This window comes from Montipora foliosa, chromosome 7 (genome assembly GCF_036669935.1).
Source record: "Montipora foliosa isolate CH-2021 chromosome 7, ASM3666993v2, whole genome shotgun sequence".
NCBI lineage: Eukaryota > Metazoa > Cnidaria > Anthozoa > Scleractinia > Acroporidae > Montipora > Montipora foliosa.
Genome location: NC_090875.1, coordinates 3,669,261 through 3,679,260, shown reverse-complemented (window position 1 = coordinate 3,679,260; position 10,000 = coordinate 3,669,261). Strand labels below are relative to the sequence as shown.

Sequence of the window (10,000 nt, the reverse complement as noted above, 5' to 3'; positions counted from 1 at the left end):
ATCCCTTGGATAGCACTAATCGTGCTTTCAGGAATAGAAACTAATCGAGGGATAAATTTTATTCCTCGATTATCGGGATTTAACCCTCGATTAGCGTTAAGCGGCTTTTCAGGAACCGGGGCCAGGAAGCTCCGGTTTTAGGCTTGGCTAAGTCTATATACAGGGTTCGCACAGAGTTTTGGTTACAAAATTATAGACCTTTTCCAGACTTTTTCCAAAATGCTAATTTTTTTTTCCAGACCCAAGTTTAGAACGCTCGACGATACACGTAGAAAGTCAAAGTCAATTCGATTCAACAAAAAATATTTATTGCTTACAACTAAATCGTTTGACACTTATTTGTTATGCTAATCTAAAGGAATTTTAAAATATTAACTGATTGATAATACTTAGTACACACGAAAACTGAACAGCCAATTCAAATACTAGTATTATAAACTTAACTTATATAAACATTGTTATCCTACCTCATTTATAGGACCGGACCAGTTAAATACGAGCATGCACTGAGAAGCTGCTTTGCGCTCCTTTGGCCATTGTTGAATTCTTCCCACAGACTAAACAGTCGTGATTGCAGCTTCTTGTACTTTTCTCGCTGGATCCTCCGAAGCTTCTTCTCCGAGACGAGGCGAATTTGGAGGGATGTCAGTAGAGCTTCTTTGTGTAGTAGCTTCACTAACAGATAAAATGGCAGCTGAGACTTGCCGGATGCTTGTCTATTCAGTCTTAGATGCCAGCCTTCCACATCGTTGTTTGTGCGGATTGACTTCATGTATGCTGACCAAGAAGATGGAGGCCATTCACTGGTTTCAACGATCCAGGTGCTGTTCATGTAGCGAGCAAGGTCCATCAGTTCGGGAGTCGAAGCATCCCTCTCTAGTCGTCTGAACATGGGGCAGATTTCTTCCTCTGGTAAATACGGCAAGGCCATCATTTTCTTTATTAGGTTGTGGGTCCCCCGATCGTTGGTGTACGCTGACTGAAGACCAAGCTCTTGAACCTAAATGTTACATACACATACATCAGATATTTATTAATCATTTTAGTATAATTTGCAAAGGTAGGATGCTAAGGAAGTTAACGTTCAAACTACAGGCAGGAGTACATAAACGATAAATAAATAATAAGGGAAGCTAGCATTCTAAATGTGATAGCAAATTATTTGCCTAATCACAAAAGTACTCCTTGTCCATACTTACTGACTTAAAAAATCATGTTCTAACGTTAGTTACTAACCTTTCTCCACAGAGCTTGCGTCCAATGGAATGTGCAGCCATGGATTTTTACTTCGGGGAAAACCTCTTTCAGGGCGGACCACATGGCTTTCTCGAAGTCTACCTTTATTCTTCTTACTTGAGGCGAGCTTGGAACCAACTCCATAACCGTCTTTAAAACCTGAAATGAATTAATATTCAGTATTAATGAGAGGACCGGACATTGTTATTTTCCGTCGGTTGTAAGGGTCTCGCAATATCAACCTCAATAGATTCATTTACCTTAACATAGTCTCTTTTCTTGCGACCAGACATCAGCGCGAACAGAAGAGGTACTTGCTTCACGTGGTCTTCTTTCCTCACAAACGCGTTTATCGACAGAAGTTGCGTGAAAAGGATGCCCACACACCTTAAATGTTCCATCGATGTACCATGACTTGGACTTGGACAAGTGGTGAAGCTGCTCGTTTGTGGCGAAAATTAGGTGACGGCGGCTGCTTACTGTTAGATCTGACCGCAGGAAACCATTGGGGATATGATCCACTTCCAGGTCGAATTCCAGGTCTGTTGGATCATTTGGCCTCAACTTCTGCCGTAGCCGGTTTGCTTGCCTGGCAAGGTATTCAGGCTTGGGTAGATCTGGGCACGGCGCGTTGCCTAATTCTTCTAGATAAACCTATAACAAAAAAAAGAAAAAGCAATTTTAAAATTAGACCCACGTGAAAGTAGATAAATAGCATGTGTCTCATTGTTTTTTTTCGATTTTGCTGTGCTTAAAAACAGTATGGAAAATCATTGGACCGAAAACCAGTTGTTTTTTTTCTGAATCTTTAGAATTGAAATTACAGCGGAAATGACAAATTATCTTGCAAACATTACGGAAAACGCACTCAACAAAACTCACCTCGTCAACAATGGCTGGTGCTGGCCTAAAGACATCCCCTTTCACCTTGGATTTCACACGGGATATGACTTTCGCAGCCACAGCAGCCCCCACTTGTGCTGGATGGTTGTGGCCATGAGGTCCTGGATCGAATCTCTCACCGCGTTGTCGTACTTTGGCTTTGCACGGGTTCATTTTGGGTCTGACTGAACACTGCCAGTCAACCGCACCACATCGGCGACGCTGGACGCTGAAGGTGTAGCCTCTGGAGTCGACGAGTTTCCGTTTCCCTCTTTTAGTACCCTCATCGACAATTTCGTAGGTGACTCGGTCATCGTAAACTGGTTGCTGCTGGTGAACCGAAGGATCATCAAGGGAAGATTCAGCGCTAGCACCATGGATAGTAAGGGGGCTTCTACTGAGTTCTGCTTCACCGCTCGCCGCATCCCATTCCTAAGGTGAGAAAAAATAAATAATCAAGTGAAGCTATGATCTTCGCAGTTATGAGTTTACAATTGACCTCAAACATATAGAAATACGTGAAGATTGTCTCTATGCCGCGCGATGATGTTTAAATCAAGTTAATTGAACTGAACTGATTTCTTACCATTTGACTCTCATTGGGATCCTCCAAGATTGGCCACTCGCTTGAAGATTCGTCAACCGCTGCCTGTGTCGCGATCGGTGGGTCGTAGATTGTTGACTCGGCCGTAGAATTAAGTGGCGGGTTGAACTCTTCTGATTCGAGTATGTAGGTTGACGTCTCTGCTACTTGACAAACTGGGCAAAACCAAAGGATATTGGCACCTGCCCGGACAGCATCCCGGTATTGTTTTTGAGAAATTCCTATTAGAAGATAAAACTTTATGTTACATTGAACGTCTAGCTACAAATTAATTACGGAATGTATCCTGTCGTTTTCTTATTTAGTAAGTATTTATGCAATGAGAATGAAATAAACATCATTTTAGTGCTGTTTTGTTGGTACGTTATTTCTTTTATATGAGGTTCACAAAGCAACAACAGGTACTCCTGTTTAAGGAGTCCAATTAAGCTATACTGCGTTTTGCACTTGTTATCTTCCTTCGAGGCAGAGGCAGTCACGAAATTGCCGGATCTTAATGTCATGTTAAGAAGACAAGTTTGCTTGACACTTACCTGTGTTACACGTCCTATGATTCCATTTGTGACAACCGTCGCATTGAATACCTTGCTGTCTTTCTCGGACAGGCTGTCTACACTGGATGCAATCACCATCGCAGATAGATTCCATTTTTGGTTAGTTTTGTTTGCGTTGCTGGAAATGTGTCTCGTACGGCGATCAATGATCGAATGCATGTTAATTTTTTTCCCACCTTTTATACGGTAATCATGCTCATAATAGGCAGTTTAATTAATTCAATCGGATCACATTAAATTCATTTTAACATTGTTTCATTCATGGTTCTATTAAGTTCATGCACGTGTTTTCTGAGGGGTAAGAAGAGCTTCGAAACGATTTGCCGCGCGAAAGTTGGGGCCAGAGACTCAGTTTCTTGCCTCAACTTTCGCGCGGCCAGTTTGCGGAAAATCGTTTTGAAGCTCTTTTGTCGAACGGGAACGCTTGCAACGCAGGCTAGAGCGAGCCATGCGAGTCATCATGCGAGTCACACAGTTATTGACAGCTGACTGTTCTAAAGGGTGCTTATACTTAAATGCTCTTTATCCGTGCTATTTGAAATGGGTGCTCAGACTTAAACGCGAGACTCACAATGCTCGCAAATTGTCCGCCCATCAAAGGAAGACACCGTTGAAAGTGTTTACATAACTGTGGTCGCTTGGAAGTATCTTCATTAGCTTACCGGGATTGGAGTTTTTTCGCCGGTCAGAACACTAATTGACGGTTGAGAACATAAATGTTGAGTTGAATCGAATTGACTTTCTACGTGTATCGAATCAACTTTGATGATGTCTCGAAACGACTTCAATTTGTATCGAATCAACTTGTATCGAAACGACTTTGTATCGAAACGACCGTAAACCGTTATGTGTACAGGTTTGGAGAGGTTTTCTTGTAGTTTGTTCTATTTCAAATTTTTCGGGACCTCAAAATATGAAGGTTGTAATTAGATGGCAATGATATTTAATCTTCCTTAACTGATAATTTGCAAGATAAAACTTAAGATATTTACCTAGACTCGTAAGGGAAGCCTTGATATAAATATCACAGTCAGCCACATTGGTAACGATCGATAATCGATTTCACGGGAAAAGTTTCTTCAAAACGATATCAAAGAAAGGCCAACATTTTGTATAATTTAGTAACAACAGTATGTGGCACCAAGGTCAGTAACTCAAGAAATGTTCTCAAAACATCTGAAAGAAAGGTACCAGCAATGGGAATGGCATTGGCTTGTCTCTTTTAAGAGACATATTTTAAGAGACAGCAGCCCAAGTGTTCAATAGTCTTGTTCGCATGAGGGGCCATCTAACTGTTGTGGTTATAATCCACCCAGTGGGCAAAGTAAATTTCCAATTGTGCAAGAATAGAACAGAGTGGAAGTCTGGGTTTCATTTGTTGTGAAAACAAAGAAATTACACATTATTACCGCAGAGGTCAACGCTGTTCTCTTTCTCTTGCAAAATGCATTTGTTAACAACTGTTGACTCTTTGAGATATTCTTTCACACAACTTGCAAGGTAAAATGGGGAAAATCTTCCCTTAAATTTCCAAATCAAAATCAACAAACAGTATTAAGTTTGTATCATCATGTCTTGTTTCACTCTTTTTGTGTTTTGGTGCTATATTTACCTTATGACAACATTAAAGCTATGTAATTACTTATATTATACCAGATCAGAATTTTGCGTATTGCAATAATTATATCTGAACGTCATATATATTTATTTTCAAAGTACACCTTTTCATTATTTCACTGACGAACAATGCACTTTTGTTTTCTTATGGCAGGGTTTCACTTGCCTAAATCGAATAGAGTTGTGCATGTCACATCGTAGTTCAATTAGATACAGTGTATCTTTTTGATCTGTTTGGAGCCCATCATGACAAAAAGTGTTAACCTGGCTTGATGAGGACCAAAACTTGCTGGTGACAACATTAATATCGCCACCACTGGTTTCTGACCATGGCTTTCAAGAACCCAGTTCCTTCCAATCATTTGCCTAATGACAAACCCATTTGTTCAGACATCACTAACATGTCATTAACTGAATTTCCACGAGGAGCAGCAAAAGTAGAAAGAAGATTTCTGCATCGTAATATTGAGAGTGTTGTGCCGCCATTTAGAATTCATGAAGCCATTTGAAAAGTACGTAAAAAAGCACATTCCTCACCAGTTCTCAGCATCATTTCAAAAGAAAGGTGAATGCATTAATTTAGGCCTTGTGTTTGAAAATCAGAACACAACAGATGGGATGGTTCACATCCTGGACTCCCTACATTAGTATGTCAAGGACTTTGATGAAAGAGTGGCATTTGGCAGAGACCAGCTCACTGAAGAACTTGCACCAGGAGTTCAGCAACTTAGACAGAATGGTGCCACCCCCCCAGGCTAGGTTGTCTGGACTAGGCTTAACAGCAGAAAGTTGGCATGCAAAGATGGCATTATTAGAAGATGTTATCATCAACAACTAGTATGAGTATGAGAACGACTTCAAGCCGTACTCGTACTCGAAGTCGTTTTCTCAGCTTTCTATGTTAGCGATGACACCGAGTTCGAGTTCATAGAAAATAATATATAGATTTAGCCAAGCCTAAAAGCGGAGCTCCCGGCTTGTTTATTCGTACTGGCTGTAGGATTAGTGAAAAGAAAAGGCTTTGGAACTGTCCACCTCTTGGTTTTCTCGGAAATTGCTTAATTATGTCATTTTCTTCGCTGCCTAACTAGTGAATTCCACGGTTAATTTCACCTGAAAAACCGACTGATCGCATAAATCACAAAGGGATGAGTGTGATACCGTTTTTTCCAGCGAAATCTACTGTCGAATTCACCAGTTAGGCAATTAATTTTTCTTGAATCGCAAGAGTTTGAAAACAAAACAAGCAAATCCTCAGCAAGCGAACGGACAAGGAAAGAAGCCATTTCAGAGTCGACTGTCAAAAGCCAGCGAATAGGAATCACGCTAAAATTAGAAATCACTGACGTACTATAGCTCGTGATGTGACAGATCATACTTTATTTATTCCACTTTATCTCTGAAAACGAGATCATTTACATTTTGATGTACTTCATTGAAACACGCCAGCTTGGCTTAGAACCAGAATCGGCTAGGAAGGACAAACTTCAAACAAGATCTCCAACAAATTATGATCAATATGACTATCTAATTTATCATAAGATTTTTACGGTAGCTCTGCCATTTTTCCTCATAAAATTAAAATTCTGTTCTATTTATTTATCTGAGGGAGCCCATTCTCTATAAGCCTGCTGGCTTCTTTTGGGCTTCCTCGCCATGAGATTGTAAACAGTAAGACTTTTTTTTTCTTCTCTCTCTTGTACCCCTTATGGCGAATAAATAAATGAATGAATGAATGAATGAAATAGCAGTCATGTTGTAAGGCATATTCCTGATGCGCAGAATGGACACTGACCCGAGTAGGGACATAGTCCCCTGCCCCACAGAAGGCGGTTCAAGAATATTCAGTTTGCGTTTAGTGCATTATGGCACCCCGACCCGTGCGTGATGCATCCTTTTGTAAAAGCGATATTTGGGGAACAATGGTCAATAACCCGGAAACCTGTGGAGACAGAGATGACTCAACAATATAACAGCACCAATGCTGTCAGCAGACGGAGGCATGTTTACAATGAAAAACCTTATGAGAGGTGTGCCAATTCTTTGTCCCATTCCAAGTGTCTATACTACAAAGGAGCAAACTCCACCCCAGGGAAAGTAGACGCTAAAGTTCCTATCAGTGTGGCAACTTCATGGATTGAAAACTACTGGGCGCACAAAGCTTAGTGGCACAAAACAACGACCTTGTCAGCCTCCGTTAAGGCTAAGAATATATGAATATTCTTACAGAAATCCTAAGAACTCTAGGCACTGCGTAGGGTGAAAAACAGACTGGGTCGGGTAAAACACAAAACGCAAGCGCGTAAATAATTGGGCAGTATGTAAGGTAGCCTCAAGGCAGGCCTCCTCAGAATCTTCCATGTAAAAAGAATTATCAATATAACCCAAATAATTAAGCCCGTACAGGGTGCGTAGGGTGGAAAAAAACTGATTTTAACACCCTGGTAAAGATGCAAGCACTACATGTCAGTCCCTTGAGTAGGGCCCAAAAACGGAACAGAAGACCCCTCGATGCAAACTTCAGATATTTTCTGAAGGTTGGCAATATAGGGATGAGATTGAAGAAATTGGGAAGGTCTATAGGACATAAAACACCCAGGTTTCATCAACCTTATGGTACATCTTGAACTTACAGTAGGTCAATGTTTGATTTAAAGACTTCAAACTGAAAATAACACTATGAGCCCCAGGTTCCTCTTTTGGTCATAGGAATGTCGGAGAAACAATTTCCCCTGTTTTCGACTGACACCGTTCGTAGATCATTAATTCCTGCATCAATAGCTTCTTGCTCAATAACAGAAAATTTGAAGTCAAGTTCACAGCTAGATACACACTGCAAGATAAACAGGTCGGAAGCCAACCTTGCTATTCGCAATTGGCCAGCTTGCAATGCTGCAACTTACCTAATATCGGTATCAACGCTACTCATGTAACCAACCTGAGGATTACAGTTTAGCAATTTGTCTTCTTATTGGACTGGGATCATGGTTGACGGCCTTGCTTCTTCTTGGTTGTGGTAGGAGCCCCTTCTCCCCTAACAAAGGCATTGCAGAATATGACTTACCACCTCTTGAGAAGCAAACTGGGCGTTCAGATCTGGTTTCAGAGATTCTCGGCCACAAAGACTCAGTTCCTGGGTTCCTGCCAATGCTAGAATAAGGGAATGTGAGAGAGTAGCCTAGAGCCGGCTCGCCTGATGCTTTATCACAGGCATTGATGGTGGCACAAAATGAGAAAACAAAAAAAACTGTCGAGCTTTCTGAAGAGGCCTGTCTGAGGATTTGGTATAGCGAATATAACGTTGACGTCACCTATTGTAATTAATATGCCAACCAGAGCCTCAATGGCTGTCCCAAAGGGTCTTTGGTTCCTGTGGTTGGCACACTTGAATAACAAAAACAATGTTTGTAAACAGAGATCATCCCTACTTGGAGACAACCGATTACCGATTCACTTTTGAGGAGACTAGCAATTAGCAATTTTCTGGTCTTAAGTATTTTTCCACCAGCCCATTTAGCTTTGTTTTAGGGAGATCACCTTTGATAAGGTCTTCTAGCATAGTGGCCAGCTTGGCGTTAACTGGCGCACCTGTTTTGTCAGTTGCCGAGAACTCCTCTGCTAAGTTGTCAAAACTTGACCTAGGGGACTCCCTAAGTAACTTGCAAGACACCAGTGAGCACAGGCGAAACCTCTGAGTGTTAGTCATCACCACCAGAGGGCTTATCCTGATCACTTTCGGAGCTCATTCAGAGCCCTAAATTTAGCTTAAATCTCTTACTAAGCTCTTGTTTCAGGGAAGCGACTATCCCTGTAGCTCTGCTTTCCTCGAGGAAGGAAGCGGTGGGGATGCCCCTCATCTAAGTTTTGTGTGGTTGCTAAAATGTAAACAACCGAAAAATATTGAGCTCTGAAGGACCAAGAACCTCAAATTCGGGAAAAAAAAAATATTTATGTTTCCCTTCATATAGCCATTTCGCTAAACTAGAAGGGGCTCCAACCACGAGAAGCGATTGCCAAGCACAGTTCTCAGGCATCCACGTGTCCGTTGAAGTACACGTCAACTCGCGAGGTAAACTATAACCTTCTTTCCCTCAACTGTTGAAAACATTAGGACTCAAAGGGAAACTATAGCTTAAAGTTTCTTACCCTAACAACCGCCTCCACATTGAATAGGACGGCAAAAAGCGAGGCAAAGGCTCTCGACCAAGTTCAGTCTTAAATGACAACTTGTTGCAAAGCACTGTTCTCCGGCATCCACGTGTCCGTTGTGGTCCATTTCAACTCGGGAAACTATAACTTTCTTTCCCTCAAATGTTGAAAATGTTAGGACTCGAAGGGAAACTATAACTTTCTTTCCCTTAATAACCACCTCCATATTGCATAGGACGGCAAAAAGCGAGGCACATAACGCTCTCGACATAGTTTAACAGCTTCTAAACGACAACTTGTGAAACGTCAATTTGTCCTCCTCAGGCTTAGGTTTCGAGATAAACTGAATAAAACAACAAGAAAAAGTTAATTGAAGCGACATTATTTTCTTAGCTGCAATAATAAGGACAATTAAAGAGAATAAAAACCCGGAGACCACAATAGCACTGAACTCCACGTCTTCGCAATGTGTACTGATTATCCACGGCGGCACGTGTGCATCTCATGTTAACCGGAAGTGACGACACCGGGATTTGGTAGAATCAACACTTCTCAAGTACAGTATGCAATAATAGAATTGTAAAAGAATATGTTATTGATTTCTAAGTATGTGACAAAGACATTCCTGAAACTTTAATGTACAAAAACTTTAAAGAGCTTTGCTGTACAAAAAGACAAGAGTTCAAGAGCTTTTGTTTGTCTTGATAACGTCAGTCAGCTGTTGAATCATTTGCAGCATAAGCTGTTGTTGCTGCTGTTGCTGTTGCTGTGTTTGCCTTAACTCGGCCTCTCTGAGTTGAAGCTCTCTCTCACGAAGCGCCTGGTCAGCCTTTAATTGCTATTACCTTATCTGGAGGCTTTCTTGCAAAAAATTAAAATTAGACGAAAGGTACTTACCTTGAACTGTAATTACAATTCTCTGAAGATATGTGGAGCATTATGGGATAATTATGCATAC

The 10,000-nt window shown here is 41.1% G+C and overlaps 1 pseudogene; it reads right to left on the bottom strand.

The window, feature by feature from the left end:
- Window positions 1–472: 472 nt before the first annotated feature.
- Window positions 473–3,370, bottom strand: LOC138009678 (uncharacterized; annotated as a pseudogene).
- Window positions 3,371–10,000: the final 6,630 nt, after the last annotated feature.